At 40.1% G+C, this 17992-nt stretch overlaps 1 protein-coding gene across 4 annotated transcripts in view; it reads left to right on the forward strand.

Annotated features, from left to right (window-relative positions):
• AUTS2 (activator of transcription and developmental regulator AUTS2) overlaps positions 1-17992 on the forward strand; it is a 1036368-nt gene that overhangs the window by 250999 nt on the left and 767377 nt on the right. The gene's annotated exons all lie outside the window — the stretch shown is intronic.

The raw sequence follows: 17992 nt of genomic DNA on the forward strand, positions 1-17992 counted from the left end.
ATACAAGGCAATCCACAACCTGTCCCCTCCAGACATCTCTGACCTGATATCCCGCCACCGTCCCTCACGCAACCTTCGATCCTCCAGTGACTTCCGTCTCCGCTCCCCCCTTGTTCGTACCTCGCACAAACGCCTTCAAGATTTTGCCCGAGCCTCCCCCATACTCTGGAACTCGCTACCCCGACACATCCGTCTCTCATCCACCATCAAGTCCTTCAAAAGTAACCTGAAAACCCATCTCTTCAAACAAGGCTACAACCTACAATAACTCTGCATCACACTTGAATGGCTGCACTTTACCTCCTGTTTCTCTCCCTATACCCCATAGATTGTGAGCCCTCGCGGGTAGGGTCCTCTTCCCCCATGTACCAGTCTGTCTTTTGCCTTCATGTAATGTTTTCTGATCTTGTATTGTTCCTGCCTGTTGCCTATCTATTGTATAGCGCTCTGGAACTAAGGGCGCTTTATAAATAAATAATAATAATAATAATAATAATAATAATAATAATAATAGATAGATTGATAGATAGATATAATTTACACAATATTTTTAACGTTGTCCCCAAATAAAAATTGTTAGGTAATGCTTTTTAGTTTAAAAAGGAGAAAATTATTACAAAAAAAAAAAGGAAAAATAAACAGATTGGTACAAATATCTAGGATCATGCTAGATTATGCAAATGCAATATAGTCATACAGAATAAATAATTGTACGAACAGGAATTACATGCCATTGTTTCTAGAGTATGATAAGAGTAATTAAGGTATACAAGGTAAATTTAACTAGATATGTTGTATATGTACATTTAATTAGAGCATAGAATCTAACCTGTTGATAGCCCCCTATAGGGCCGGGGATGCTAAGGAGGAAGGTATGTGTCTTACCATTCCTGCTCTGTTAGTTAGGGTAAATTCCACTCCGGAACACCGTTAGGAGCATTGACGCATCATCCAGCGTCACTTTCTAGTGATAATCAATGGAGGGGGCGGGCCAGATGACACAGCAGTGCTACTAACGGTGCTCCGAATATGAGTTTACCCTGACTAGCAGTGCAGTTCCCCTTTAACTAAGCATATAGTCCACACACATTGCTTATTAACCTTATAATCTTTTATACAGTGAGATAGCTGTACGCACATTAGTGCATTTCAATTTGTCATTTCCTCATGAGCCTTATGTTTCTATCTATCTTTAAATAAATGCTGTTGTATATGGAAGAACCTGCATTTCACTGAGCGCACAACATAATACACTGGAGATTTAACAAACCAATGTTGATTTTCCTGTCTGCTAATAGATTCCTTTTTCTTTGCTTGTCATTGTAATGTCATTATTCTGTGTCAGTGAAACTGAAGTAAAAATATTTGACAGATCTCAAGATTGGACGAATAACATATCTATTCATTCTCTGGAAAGAAAGGTTTTGGTGCCCTCTGCAGGTTAAAGTATAAAGTGCATCAATGAGTGTTTCTAGTAAAAGATCTGGTATCCGCAGTCAGATCCAAAGCGAGGATAGAACTCCACATAGTGGTATATAAATACGACTGCACAAGATGCCGAACAGGGTTTTACTAATTCCAAATGGTTTGCAGCAAAAGACAACTGAATGAATGTACAATAGAAAAGCCTTAATATTATCTTCTGATAATATAATAGGTACATTAAAAAGAAAGAAAGAAGAGTTTAAGCTATAGCCACAAAGGAGAATAGAAGTGATTATTCTTCCTCCTGTACTTAAATGTTTTGCAATGTCTTGAAGATATTTTCTCATTGTTTCAGTGGCTACCCTGTCTTTGTTGATCAATAAAAATTCTTTATATTACAGCAAAGCAATATAACATGCTATCATAATATTTGATCAGGTAACATAATATATGATCAGGTAACAACAAATCAATATGAGTAATATGTATTCTAAACACCTGTCATACACCTGACATAGAAATACATCCTGTTGATGATGATGATTTATTATTATTATTATTATTATTATTATTATTATTATTATTATTATTATTATTTTACGATTTACAATTCTGGGGGTACATACATAGACAAAATTAAACATTACAGCCTAGCTATGTTCCCACTTTGGAAACATAGCAGGGAAAGATGACCGTCTTGTGAGATCGATCATGATGATATTACAAGTTGTTCATTAAAGCAAAGTCTGTGTATGTGAACCAATTAAACAAGTCAGGCTCGTACAATTGCCAACCACCACCGGTCTTCTGTAACACATATTAAATGTGAATTGGAGCCAGCATATATCATTTTTTTGCAGCAATACAACATTTATGAAGCAAGAGGTGGACTCATTCTTTGCTGTTTTCATATGTTGTTTTATTTTTCGTTCTCAGTTCGTGTTCAGGCTGAGGAGGCTTAGGAGGCATGCATCCACGGAGTTGGCGTGGGTCCCGTCTGCTGCGTGACGTTTCAAGGGCGTATCCCTCTTACTCATAGATATTACAAGTTGGCCACCCTCTCCCACTTTGGGAACATAGCCCTACACATGTAACCATCAAGTCAAAAATAAGGAGGAAGCAAGAGCTTACAATCTGTGTATAACTGAAAACTAGGGGGAATAAAACAACTAACAGGAAGGCTATCTAGCTTTCCCAAGGCAACCAGTCAGAGCTCAGCTTTCACATCTTAACAATTGCTGTAGTTGGTTACTATAGTAGAGCAAGTGGTACCTTGGTTTAAGAGTATCTTGGTTTAAGAGAGTTTTGGTTCCAGAGCTCACAGTTTTTCAAAATTGTGACTTGGTTTAAGAGCATTGCTTTGGTTTAAGAGCTCCCTGTACTGGGTGGGAGGGCGAGTGGGGGAGGGGAAAGGTCTGCATAGCGGGGTCTAAAGCCCTGTACTCTGACCCAGGAAGTCTCCCCCACCTTCCAAATCATAGCAGATCCACTTCAGGCTGGGGCTCACATCAGGGGACAGGACTGTGGAGGTAATCTCTCAATAGCTGTAACCCCTCTCTCCCCGGACAGAGAGTGATGCTTGTATGTGCCCACATATGTCCTTCATGCTCTCTACAGTCTCTATCAGCCCTTGTGTTTCCCATCCTTTTTATTACTGTTCAGTAACTTATAATATCACAAATTCTGCTGTTTATGAATGTTTGTTTCATTTGTTTTACATGTTATTCAGAATAAAAAAAATATTTATTTTTGGGATGTGGAACCAATTGTCTGCATTTCTATGATTTCTTATGGGAAACTTTGCTTTGGGTAAAGAGTGGATTTGGATTACAAATAGTCCCGGAACGAATCATGCTCGTAATCCAAGGCACCACTGTAGTAGAGCAGTTTTAGAGCCTCAGCCTATCTCTCAGAGCCTTGCTTCACTTCTCATGGACAGGAAGTGCACAGTTAACTTTGTGTCTTACGGAATGTGCTCCTGAACTGTCATCTTCTCTCATGGCACCATCAGTTCTAGCACCACCAGCATTTATGAAATCCTAATCTCCCTGGACTGCCAGCTACTCGCTAACAATAATGTAGAAATATCAAAATTATGCATTATACAAATAAAAAAAATAATACTGTAATAACACAGTGGTACCTCCGTTCTTGAACGCCTCGTTGTTTGAACAGTTCGGTTTTCTAGTCACAATTTGCCCCAAAGTTTTGTTCGGTACTCGAACATTGCCCAGTATCTGAACAAAACTGAGGTAGATAACTGTCGGCTGAACTATTGTTCAGTCGACAGTTATCAGAGGTGTTCAGGTATCACATAGAGCAGAGAATCCCTTCATTATGAAGAGATTCCCCAATCCTCTGAACTTGATTTCCTGGCCAGAAATAGAAAACGTCTGCTCTGGAGGGAACCCCATTACTGTACTGCTGCTGAATCAGCTCAGTTTGACAACCAGGCAGGGTTTAAGTTGTGATGTTGTGCACAGAATCATCTCTGAAACCTCTAGGAGGGGCAGAGCACCAAAAGGATGGGTCACATGATGGTCACTAGAGGTTGCTGTGATTGTCACATGATGGTCACTAGAGGCTGCTGTGCATATGAATACACAGATAGGAGCCAGGAAGAGTAAGTGCATCCTTTCCAAAGAGGAGCACAACACCTACAATTTTGGTGTTCTGCTCCTCCTTAGGGGTTTAAAGTGTGCAGCATCACAACTTAACCCCTACCTGGCCAGCTCAGCAGTAGTACAGACAGGGTTCCCTCTAGAGAAGAAGTTTTCAGCTCTGGACTGGGAAACCCTGTTTTGTAGCTGGGATTCCCCACTCCTGCAGTAAGGAGTAAAGAGCAGTGTGCACTGCTACTTATTGTATGCCCAGAGGAAGTAGGCAGTGATGCTGCATCACTACTTAACTCTTTACACTCCATGTGCTAGGCTCTCTGTACCTGACCAATGGAGTGTAAAAAAACCAAACAATTAAATGTATTTCCATGATTTCTCTGCTCAGTTCTGGAACAGCCTTCCAGAACGGATTACGTTTGAGAATAGAGGTATGACTGTACTGCATTTAAATACAGTCATCCCTCGACTTACAATGGCCTCAGGTTACAGTATTTTCCACATACAATGTTACTTTCTAGACCATCATATCATGAGACCAGACACAACTTACAATCCTACTGCGACCAATCAAAGTGGGCATTTTACTGGTAAACCCTAGTATTACTGAAGTGCCTGCACTGATACATTGTCTAGTATCACCTCTCTACAGTACAATGTGATACTACATGTTCTGTAATGCTCTTTTTCATACATATAGGATAGCAGCAGTGAGCAAAGGAAGCAGAGGTACACATGTATGTATTTTGTTTGCCTAAGACTAAAAGCAGCTCACACTACTGCCAAACTGTTGAAATTGGTTTAGGATCTTGGTCACTTTAAAATATTGTGTTATCATCTGGAATCTATCCGTACAACTGTAAGCAATTCTAAAGATTTATATGACCTTTGTGCTGCTATGTAACAGTCTTTTCTTGCACAAAACTTACATAATTATTCTGAATAGTGACAAAATGGGGAGATTTATAGGGGAATGCAGGGTATTTCGTGCAGTTATAGAAAATAAAACCGCAAAAACTAGACTCAAAGGAGAAAATTCAATAAAACACGAAGAGGCCATCAGGGATGTTACTGGCCGAAAATTTCCATCAAGGTTGATGTTAGTTTCTTTTTTATAGTAGCCCATATGGACACTTAGGACTTTGCTGAATAAATCCCTTGAATTTCAAAACAGGATCAATGTGATAGTATAAAGATTATAAACATATTGAGCTATATTAGTGTCCACAATATTCCTATAACTTTTATAGCTATTTGGCTATTTTACTAGTTATTTGCCAGTTAACTTTGATGAATATTACAGACATATATAACCAGGCAGTGCTTGGCGCTCAGCCATACACTTTTCCCAGCTCTTTCCAAGTCAGTGCTGTATAGGACCATCTAATTCAAAACTGAACTAATTTGGGTTCCAATGCATTTACCCCCAACCTCAAGCAAACACAGGCCCATTACAAAGGATAAATGAACAGCATATATGCATAAAAACTTATTCCTTGTGGGCTGCGAAAGTCGGAGGGTTCCTCTACACCTACAAATGGTGGGGTCCATCTCATACCTTAAATTTATGTGCTTCTTCACAGTGGACATCTGACCTAATATTTTTAAACATTGTAGAAGTATATACACAATTTCTATCTTACTTTCTTTCTTTTTGAGTTTAAAGCAACTTGACATTTGTCATTGGATTTACTCTCACACAGCTATAAAGTACCGGCAAGTGAGTTGTGCCATACAAACTAAAAGCTGGTTACTTTCCACTTTCTGGAACACATTACTGCATCTACTCTGTTCTTCCATTCTGTTAGTAATTCTAGCTGCATCTAAGACAGAATTGAAAATCGTAATTTCTTGGTAGAATGGGTTATTCCAAAAGTATTGTATCATTTCATTGTATCTACTGTTTATCAAACAAAAAAGCTGGGTAAGGCGTTTTTGTTGTATAGGGTGTCCCCTAAGTCTCACTCTCGATGTACATAAAATGTGCTGCTCTTGTCTTTGCACCATGGTTCTTCTATATTAATATGCCGTATGTTTTCTTGAACAATTTTCACATAATAAAGCCTATGTTCAAACATCAAAAAAAAGAGAAAAGGTGTACAACTTTTCTATTTAAAAAGACGTCTGCTGCAATGTGATTGACTTCAATGCAATGCATTGAAGTCAATGGAATGACGGACGTCCAATGCACACAATGTATAAAACAATAGACTTTGTCTGCATGGATGTCAAAATGATGGTCATGACAATTAATTTTGGACATCTAATGCAAACAGTGCAACAATGGAACTTTTTTTTTTTTTACCATCCTTTCACTCCTTTTACTATTAAATTCAATGGACTTTTAAATTAAAGACACACTCAAAGGCCAATCAGTCCACCTAAACTAGAATAATGCACCAACATCCGTCATTGCACTGACAGCAGCCATACAGCTAAATGACAGATGTCATTTTAAACTCAAAATGACAGATGTAATTTTAAATGGAGAGGGAAAGCCGTTGTGTGAACATAGCCTTATATTGTTTATTGTGACAGATCTAAAATTCCCCAAAAAATCACATCTTTAAAATTACTATTTTAATGCATTTTAGGAATGTACAAATTTTTATTTACGGTATTTATTTATTTATTTTTTTTTTTTTGGGGGGGGGGGATTTCTACAGTTTTTCTACAGTCTATATAACTTATATGTTTATAACTTTATATATATATAACTTTATATGTTTAACAGATTACAAACAAACAAACCCTGTTTGGTCAGACTATACATTATTTAATAATAACTTTCAAATGTAGGTCAATAAGAATTAGGAATCTTTGATTTCATTTTTGATGTTTTGGAGCTCTATAAATATTGGATTACAAGCTGAAATTTCTCTTTAACGTATTATATATTCATCTGATCCTGTAATAGTAAGTGATTGTGCAGATTTCTACAGCTGAGATTTCATAACATTGGAAACGTTGACTTCAAGAAACACTTTGTTGTTTTTTATGAATGCAAACTAATTTTAACTACTGGAGATTGGATGATGTACTAAAAAAGAAAGTGGCAACCTTTTTAGTTCATAATTTTTTGATCTTTGTGGACATTTTCTACCTTCTCAGCAGGCCGATTATGTCCTTGATGGAATGTCTCAAAACTTCCAAACTTTATTATCCTTTTATATGCTCCATATCTTACATATGTCTCATCCTCTATTCCAACTCATAGCAAACTAAGACTTATTTCAATAACTAAATAAAATCTGAAAAACTGTTTTTACTTGTTTGACTGACTGTTACAGATGTGCAAGCATGCTCGTCCGAGCTTGGTACTCATTCGAATATTAGGGTACTCAATGGTGCTCTTTACTAGGACAAGCATCTTGCAATACTCAAAACAATGGCATCTTCCTCTTTCTGCATGTTTAGCTGCTTTTTTTTCAGCCAATCATCATACAGGAGAGTCTTTGGGGGCTCTTAGCATCATGTGGAAACCTTACATGTCGATAGCAGCAATTGGCTGGCCAGATCAGATTACCTGGGCATATAAGATCTAGGTCCCACAAAGCTCGCTTAAGACGCAGGCTGGATGAGTATAGGGAGAGAGCTGCTGTCAGTAAGAGTGTTAGGCAGGGAATTAGTGTGCGGTTAGGCAGGAATCTGACATGAAGAACCCAACAGTCCTTCTAAGGGCTTAAAATTTTTAAAACTTATATATTTTTTTGCTACTCTTGGCTGCTGGCTTGGACTTGTAGTGCAGCTGTCAGTAGTCAATTTATCTTGTTGCTGACATTCTCTTGGCTGGCTAGGATCTGTAGTTCAGCTGTACCTATCCTCACTGTGCTGTGTTCTGTGCACGTGGTGCTGTTTTCTGTCCATTTCCATGTTGTTTCCATCATTTTCTAAGGTTTCCAGGTTTTCACGCTACCTTCCCTGAGCAGAGCTTTGGTCCCCTGCAAAAATGCTTGAGTTTCCCACTGACTTCAATTGGGTCCGTTACTCGAAATGAGCACCCGAGCATCGGGATATATTCGTCTCGAGTATCAAGTTCCCGAGCATTTTAGTACTCGCTCATCTCTACTGACTGTATATATTTTCTTTTTACTTTATGTATATAATTTTAGAGGAGACCTGAGCTGTCACTCTGTTCTGTCAGCAGTATGTAAAGATATAATTTAGAACAGCCACATGGACCATGGGAAACTGGAGCCTGATGACTCATTGACTTGTATGGGAGAATGTTCTAGGCATGTTATAAAACATGTGCATGTAATTGTGCAGAGAGAGGGAGGAGATCAGCTGCGACTATCTTAAATTGCAAATGCTTTGATCCTGTGTTACAGTGACATGTAAAATATTTTAATATAACATTTTTATTCTAACAATAAGTCAATGCAGTTCCTTATACAACTTGGCACAAAACAGTAAGTTTGCGCATGATAGTATCCCTGAATGTTAAAATGTGCAGAGGCTCTATGAAATGAGCTCAGGAGCTATCACTAGCCATGCCCTCCTCGTTAATGACTGGCCACAGTAATTGTGCTGCCGCCCACCATTAACCCCTTAAATGCCGAAATTGCAGTGTTTAAGCTGCACTCCTGTCACTGCCTCAGGCAGATTCTATGGGTATATTGCCGATAATTCTGATCAATGCAATGTAATGGCATAGCATTGACCAGAATATGCAGTTTAAAGACAGCATGTAATAATACCCTAAGGGAAAGTAAAAAGTGTTAAAAAAAAGTTTTAAAAAATGACAGTGCAGTACCGGCTGGATGATCTTCATTTCTGCTAAATTTGGATGGGCCTGCATCCGAATTCACCGCTGCACACAATGGAGCGTGTGGCCGGATTTAATGAATAGCGGCCGATTCAAAAATTTATCAAAAATTCTTATCTACACAAATATACTAATAAAAGTAGAGATCATGGGCCAAAAATTACACTCCAACAAGCTATATAGGTATAAAACTATAAGTGCCATGGCTCTTAGAAGGTGAGGAGGAAACAACAAAAACATACAAATGAAAAATGGCCTGGTAATTAAAGCCAAAATAGGCTGCAGAGGCAAGGGGTTAAAGAACGCTCAGGACCTGTAAGTCTGTATTTTGCAGAGTCTGGTGCAGGTACTCCATCCTGCTTTTTCACTTGGGATTCTTCTTTTTCTATCCTGGTTAACCCCTTAGCGACCCATGACGTATCTGATACGTCATGGTGCCGCTCGGGGTGTTCAGAGCGGGGTCCCGCCGGGACCGCGCTCTGAACGGCGCTGATCCCGGCTGACACGTGCAGCCGGGCAGTGCCTCTATTAGCCGGCGCGGGTCCCGTTGCCGCGCCGGCTAATTAAGCCTCTAAGTGCAGCTGTCAAACCTGACAGCTGCACTTAGAGGCACTGCACCGCACGTCCCTGGTGTCTAGTGGGACGGATCTCCCCCCCGCAATGCGATCACGGGGGGGAGATCCGTTCTTCTGCCCGTGCCGGGCCTCAGCGTCGGAATGACGCTGATCCGGGCTCGGCAATAGATTGCTATGGCCTGCAGCAGGCCATAGTAATCTATGACCGATCTAATCGATCTTTGCTGTGTATATACACAGCATTGATCTCTATGAGAGATCAGTGCTGTCTATATACAAGTCCCCCAGGGGGGCTTCTAGTTACAGTAAAAAAAAAAGTAAAAAAGTGTTTTTATTAATAAAAAATCCCCTCCCCTAATAAAAGTCCAAATCACCCCCCTTTTCCCATATATAAATTAATACATAAATAAATAAATAAACATATTTAGTATCGCCGCGCGCGTAATCGCCCAAACTATTAATTAATCACATTCCTGATGTCGCACGGTAAACGGCGTCAGCGCAAAAAAATTCCAAAGTGCAAAATTGCGCATTTTTGGTCGCATCAAATCCAGAAAAAATGTAATAAAAAACGATCAAAAAGTCCTATATGCGCAATCAAGGTACCGATAGAAAGAACACATCATGGCGCAAAAACTGACACCTCACACAGCCCCATAGACCAAAGGATAAAAGCGCTATAACCCCGGGAATGGAGCGATTTTAAGGAACGTATATTTGTTAACAATGGTTTGAATTTTTTACAGGCCATCCGATACAATATAAGTTATACATTTTATATATCATAGTAATCGTAACGACTTGAGGAACATGCATAACAAGTCAGTTTTACCATAGGACGGACGGCGTAAATGCAAAACTCCCCGAAATCAAAACAAATTCGTTTTTCTTTCAATTTGACAGCGCAAATGATTTTTTTCCGGTTTCGCAGCATATGTTATGGAAAAATAATGCCTGTCATTGCAAAGTACAATTGGTTTCGCAAAAAATAAGCGCTCATATACGTCTCTAGGTGAAAAAATGCAAGCGCTATGGACTTTTAAACTTAAAATGGAATAAGCAAAAGCGCAAAAACGAAAATAGGCTTTGACCTTAAGGGGTTTAGCACTTTCGTTCATTCTTCTCAAGACAGTGACGGAGACTATAGTATCTTTATTTTCTAGACAGCCTATTATATAAAATAGCCTTTGACAACAGATTGATATGTTGCTAGACTGATATGTTACTGGAGTCAGTCTTGTTTAAGAAATTGTCGAACCACTAGATACTGTATGTCAATATACTATACATCATAAAATCCCCGAAAAGTAATATTACTTTTTATTAAGCTTAATTTACCCTAATAATCAAGTAGCATATTATGTATTAGTTACATACGTTTCCCATTAGAATAAAAGACTTATGGATGTTTAAAAAAAAATAAAAAATCATGTGAATTATAAAATGAAAACATTTTTTTAAAAAATAGGTCATTGGTCATTTATTATTTTTGCTAGTTTATTTAAATATTTAAAAATAATAGTAAATATAAAACCAACAGCAACAAAAAAAGAACAACAGCAACAACAAATATCCAGTTACTCTAAGTCTTTCCACACAACCTCATTTAAGAAAATAAATGCTATGTGGTTTCAATAAACTAAGACTGCAAACATAACTGGCTACCATAGGAAATTGAATTCAAATAACTTTGACTTAAAGCCTACTCTGCCTTAACAAGATATATTTGTGTATAAGGGATAAAAAAGACCGTCATTACCATAGCCCTAAGTATATGTTACGGTTGTTATGGCTTGGAAAGATTCTTGTATGCAGATGTGATGCCTAATAGCTATTCTTTTAATCTTTTGCCACATAAGGCTGGACAGTTTTCTTTTTCTATTTCCCTAAATCCATTCATCTGTTTGCAATTTAAAATAAGTCAAACTCGGCAGAATTAGCCAAATACTGCTTAACCATCGGTTAAAAGAGAGGAAACTTTTTAATTCAACAGAGAAAAGCACCTAGTTCACAGGTTATTATAGATTGCATAATAATTTATAGCATGCCACTTAATGGAGCCAGAGAGATTGTGCATAAATACAACCAATATGAAGCATCACTCTATGTAGGCAGTGAACCCCATGGGGATGATTTATCATACTGCCTCATAGCAAGATTCTCTTTGTAGCCAATAGCCACTAATTCACCCTCAGCTTTCATTTTACTACAGCAATATGAGAAATGAGCTTTAATTGGCTGCTTACTATTAGCGTGATACACCCCCCCCCCCCCCATATCTTTTAAAGCGGAATTATCAGCCGGTTAGACAAATCTAAACTGCTGATTGCCCTTTATAGCACCAAGGATTCTGAGGAGAAAGGTATATGTTACACCTTCCTCCTTAGCATCAGTCCCGCACTGTTAGTCGGAGTAATCTTTGGTCTGGTGTTAGGAGCACTGCCACATTATCTACCCCCCCCCCCTCCTCCATTGATTGAAAGAAGGAGCAGGCTGATGATACGGCAAGGCTCATAACAATGCTCTGGAGCGATGATTACTTCGACTAACAGCACGGAACACATACCTTCCTCCTCAGCATCTCGGGCGCCATAAAGGTCTATCAGCAGGTTAGATTAATCTAACCTGCTGTTAGGTCCCCTTTAACAAAATACTGAAAACATCTCTATTTTTTGTATTGATTTAAATATTCCATAATTAGGCTATGTTCACACTACGTAAGTTCCGCAGAAATCATGTAACGTTGTTACGGCCAGGATGATCTTTTCTGAGGCCGACTGTTCTGTGACCCAGCCGGGTCACGGAACGGCCGGTCTATACTATGTGTGACCATAGCCTTAGTTTAATAGAAGAGGTTCCTCCAAGTCTTGCCCACTTTGAGGGGGCAACCACTAGCTGCCACATCTAGGTGAAGAATAAATTTAAAAAATGGACACACATGTCCATTACTGCCTCCATTTGCTTCTGTAGGAGTAATGGAAACAGCCAAGCATACATTATTGGAATTAGTTTAAACTCCTCTCAGGGGGGCTGCCCAGGTGATTGGTAGATCGCCCGGGCAGCCCATAGAAGATAGCAGCGGTCTGCTGTAGGCGCTCCTATTCCACGGAGCAACGGCAGCATAACGCTGCTATTGTGATTGTTTATTTTTCAATAAATCGTTGTCTTCTATTACATAAAGCGATTATCGTCCGGAATCGTTTTATGTAATAGGGCCTTAACTAACAACTCTGTGCCCAACAAAGTCTCAGTGGGAAACACATTAAGGATAAGTGAACTGTTTTTGCAGCCAATAATCTCTGAACAAACAGAATGAGAACTTTTGTGAGAAGTGGGAAGTGACAGCACTTGAACAGCACTTCAGTGTAAGTCCTTGCTGGACTAGATCACCTCATGCCCATATGATCATTACTTTTGGTGGATTCTACACCGGCAGAAGACGTGGACATTTTATTGCACTGTAAACTGAACAAATTTTTTATACCAAATAGGTTCTAATATATTTTTAGACTAAGGGTGTTATTACATGGGCCGATGGGGGCCCAATAATAACTGTGGACAGCTATATCGGCGCTCATTTACTGGGCCTATTACAGGGCCCAATAATCATTAAGAAGGGCTGCATTAAAAATGTTACCAATGTCCTTGCAGCCCTTGCTTAAACTGCATAATTTACCTAACCATGGTCCAGGGCCCCCCCTTGTGGGACCGCCATGACCAGTGATTGGCTGAGCGGCCTGTCAGCTAAGACAGGCAGCTCTGAAGCAGCAGCGCGGGACCTGGGGAGAAGCAGAGAGCAGGAGAAGCCCTGGACCAAGGTTAGGTAATGTATGCCGTTTTCAAACCGTTAGCCGCCAGCCTTGCATCGCTATTACACGTAGCGGTGTGCTGTCTGTGCCTGACAATTATAGGTCCGAACCTATATCAACAATCAGCCGATGACCGTTGTCATCGGCTGATCATTGCAGTAGTTGATTATAATAGGGGCGTTTCGGACGGCAGCCCGGGGCCCTGAGCTCCTGGGGGGCCCATGACCACCCAAAAAGACTTATACCTTCAGTAGTGTACTGTCTCCTGGCTACACTTCCGCCATGATTTGCAAAAAATCACTGTTTTTTTAAAGGCAATTTTGCACAAATCAGGACATCATGACATTATCTGTCCTGTACTATGAACGCCAGGCTAGTGCTGCCATAGTTACAGTGGGGTGGGGGGCCCAGGCTTGGTGAACAGCCCGGGGCCTATGGTAAAGTTAATCCGCCCCTGGATCATTGTGTTTATTACACGGAGTGATAATCGGCTGGACAGGGCCGATTCAGCCAATCATCGTTCCGTGTAATAGTACCCTAAGAAATAGACTCAGTGACAAGACTCCTTTGACAGGTCATAACTTCCTATTGGCCCAGACTAAACCTGCTTTTGATCAGCATTGATTGACAAATATTAATTGACTTTTTCAGCCATATTACTATTGAAGAAAATGAAACTGTGTATAATGTACCAAAAACGTAGCACCATATGACTTCTTACAATTGTATTACTGCTTCCAGGCCATTAAGATGTGTGTTAAAGCAGCCTTTCATCTTTTTATTACAGCTTCAAAAACTTGTTTAATGTCTCTGCCCAAGGACTTGTACCGATCATTTATTAAGCCTGTGTGCATTTTCACATTCATTTATATATATATTTTTTATATTATATTAAATGAACTCTCAAATTTTCTTTTGAAATAGTTGTGGATAAGTCTAACTAAGGTTGAAAGTGTTTTCATGGTTGATGTAATATTGTAATTGTAAGAAAGTATGTATAATAAAATGTGTTACTTATCTTTATCCAACACTAGAATTTCCTCCTTTATACGCAGTTCACTATAATCCCTAAACTCTTTTTTTTTTCTCCCCAAAGAATACGTTAAGGGGGATATGTGTCATTTTAAAAAGCTACCTGGAAACATTGTAAAATAACAAAGCAGCCATATGATGTTCATGATTGTTCTCTACATCCTGGGACATATTACCACCACATCCAATTACTGGCTGTAATGGATCACAGAAGTGACCAGTGATTGACAAAGGCAGTCACATGTCCTATGTTGAAATGAGCCAGGAAGTAATGACCTTCTTCGATACAGGACGTAGAAAAGATAGTGGCAGGGGATCAGTAAGGTGAGGATGTCTTCTTTTCTATTTTATCACGTTCCCAGACAAAGTTAAAATACTGGACAAACCCTTTAACTGTCTTAATTAGGGATAAGCAAATTTACAATAATAGTTAAGTGAAGGGCTTCGCTAGTCTCGGCGGTTGAGTTGTCAGCTGTCTGAATTTGAACTCCATGCTGCTCTTTGCTGCTCTGCTCCGGGTGCCTAGAAAAGCTGGATCCAGTCATGGAATGTCCGGTCTCAGCCCGGATCATCCCGGCCGCTACTTAAGTACCGGCCGGGTGATCTTTCCGGCCGCGGAGCTCTGATGCGGGTGCATCAGCGTGCGCCTGCATCAGAGCTTCCCATAGCTCACATAGCCCCGGAGCAGCTTGCTTCACTGTGTGAACTGACAGGTCTTTCTGCAGCCGGAATTCACTGAATTCCGGCCGTAGAAAACTAACATGTCAGTTTTTTCCGGCGCTGCATGGAATCCCGGCCGGAGCGCATACGATGTGTGTATGCTCTGGCCGGGATACCATTGAAAATAAGGCTATGTTCCACCCCTCAAAACTATGGCCGTAGTTCTGCGGCGAGAACTACGGCCGTAGTTTTACATAGTCTGAACATAGCCTAATACTGTAAATTCATTCCTAGTCTCAATGCCACACTTAAGCAAAGCCTATATCCAGTCAGCTTACAGTCACCAAAAAATAAATAAATAAAAAAAAACATTCATATGTCGTTGAGCTGACCTCAATATCATTGTTAAATGTTCTCAAGTCTTTTAGTGTAAACACTCATCATCTTTTAGTTGGTTTGGTTGTCCCTGGTACTTACATTTTGATAACCTAAGTGAGACCTGCTCTAGTAGTAAAGTTATATACCTTTAGTGCCACTGGCTGTATTCTCAGATCTATAGAAACATCCATTTATACTCGATTGTTTCCAGTGGCTAACAAATGTAGACATATTTTTCATCTGGATACTTTGTTTTGTTTAGTAAAGCTGGAAGCTCACCCTGCCATCAGTGTCACAAAGCATTAATGCATGCTTATTTTCCACAGTCTGAATTTACTATGATATAAAACTTGTTGACAGCAAAGTCTGGTGCTACCTTCATGTTTCAAAATGTATCAACTATGTATATAATGGGAGAATGATCAGACAGCGTAAGAATTTAGAACCCTTCAGGCTTTTACGCAAAGTCCAAAAATAACCAAACTTGCATCTAATTAATAAATGGGAGTTTGGAATTTCACATTTTTATTTAAAATACAACTTTTTTTTTTTTACCAACTTCTATATAATTGTTTATTACATTTTTGCATCTCGGTGTGTATTGCTATTATTGCTTAGTAACTGTTACTGAAAGACAGCCTGGTGGAGTTGCAAGATTGAATAGAAGGTGCTGTCAAAGCAGATCTCATTAACAATTAATAGGAGAATGCTACCAGAGCACTTCCTTACCATTAAACCACTGTTTTAAAGAGGTTTTCCAAGTAAAATACGCTTTCCCCCCATCCACAGGAAAAGTAGGAGATCGTGGGGGGTCTGATCTATGGAAACTGCCCCCCCCCCCATTTCTGTATCTGTCCCTGCCGGTTGTGATATGAAGAACCGCGGGTACAGCATGTGACCCCTGACTCTATTCATTTGTATGGAGCCGATGGAAAGAGCCGAGTATAGTGCTCTTGTGGCGTACTCGTCTCTTTCCGTCACTCGATAGAAATAAGTAGAGCCGTGCATCACGTGCTTTACCTGCTGCTCTATTTATAAAAGAGATGACAGGGCCAATACGGACATCGACAAGATGTACAGAGGTCCAATCCCTAGCGATCTCCTACTTTTCTCCTATCCTGTGGGTGGGGGGAAAGTGATTTTTTTCCTGGAATACCCCTTTAAAGGAGAAGTCCGGCGAAAATTATTTTTTTATATGTTATTACTGATGGAAAGTTATACAATTTTCTAATGTACATTAATTATGGGAAATGCTCCTATACTGCTATTTCCCTTAATTTAGTGTACCAGGAAGTGTTAGAATTCTCTCAGAAGCAGTGACGTCACGACGAAAGGTCTAATTCCCATGGAGTGTCCAGCAGGGGGCGCACTATATATAGAAGTCAATGAGTACCATTGACTTCTATATATAGTGCGCCCCTGCTGGACACTCCATTGGAATTACAATGTATGTAATGTAATATACAGTGTTTTTGATTGAATACATTTATGAAATACTTTTGGGAGCAAGTGTCCTTGCTCCCCAAAGTATTCCATAAATGTAAGCAATCAGTACATCACAGTAAGCCCGCCGCCCGCCGCTACCGAACGCCCGCCGCTGTGGACTACTCTCAACTACTACTCTCCCCACCTGCTCATAGCATGTGCAGGTGATGGGAGAGTAGTAGCCGGGTTATATGGCTGAGATCGCCGCCGCGATGCCGCGCAGGGGGAGCCGCTCATCACTGCAGCTATCATCCCCCTCCCCTCCCCCACCTCCTGCTTCCTTACTCTATGTGATAGCTGACTTCCTGCCGGGCCGCAGCTCTCCGTTCACACGTGCCGGCGGCCGGGCAGGAAGTCAGCTATCACATAGAGTAAGGAAGCAGCAGGAGGGGGAGCGGAGGGGGATGATAGCTGCAGTGATGAGCGGCTCCCCCTGCGCGGCATCGCGGCGGCGATCTCAGCCATATAACCCGGCTACTACTCTCCCATCACCTGCGCATGCTATGAGCAGGTGGGGAGAGTAGTAGTTGAGAGTAGTCCACAGCGGCGGCAGTGGCGGCAGCGGCGGGCAGCGGGCTTACTGTGATGTACTGATTGCTTACATTTATGGAATACTTTGGGGAGCAAGGACACTTGCTCCCAAAAGTATTTCATAAATGTATTCAATCAAAAACACTGTATATTACATTACATACACATCCATTGTAATTCCAATGGAGTGTCCAGCAGGGGCGCACTATATATAGAAGTCAATGGTACTCATTGACTTCTATATATAGTGCGCCCTCTGCTGGACACTCCATAGGAATTACACCTTTCGTCGTGACGTCACTGCTTCTGAGAGAATTCTAACACTTCCTGGTACACTAAATTAAGGGAAATAGCAGTATAGGAGCATTTCCCATAATTAATGTACATTAGAAAATTGTATAACTTTCCATCAGTAATAACATATAAAAAAATAATTTTCGCCGGACTTCTCCTTTAACCCTTTAAGGACATGGCCCATTTTCGTTTTTACGTTTTCGGTTTTTCCTCCTTGTGTTTAAAAGGTCATAGCACTTGCATTTTTCCACCTAGAACCCCACATGACCCCTTATTTTTTGCTTCACTAATTGTACTTTGCAATTACAGACTGAATTTTTGCATAAAGTACACTGCGAAACCAGAAAAAAATTCAAAGTGTGGTGAAATTAAAAAAAAAAAACGCATTTCTTTTATTTGGGGGGAATGTGTTTTTACGCC

This window comes from Dendropsophus ebraccatus, chromosome 5 (genome assembly GCF_027789765.1).
Source record: "Dendropsophus ebraccatus isolate aDenEbr1 chromosome 5, aDenEbr1.pat, whole genome shotgun sequence".
Lineage (NCBI taxonomy): Eukaryota > Metazoa > Chordata > Amphibia > Anura > Hylidae > Dendropsophus > Dendropsophus ebraccatus.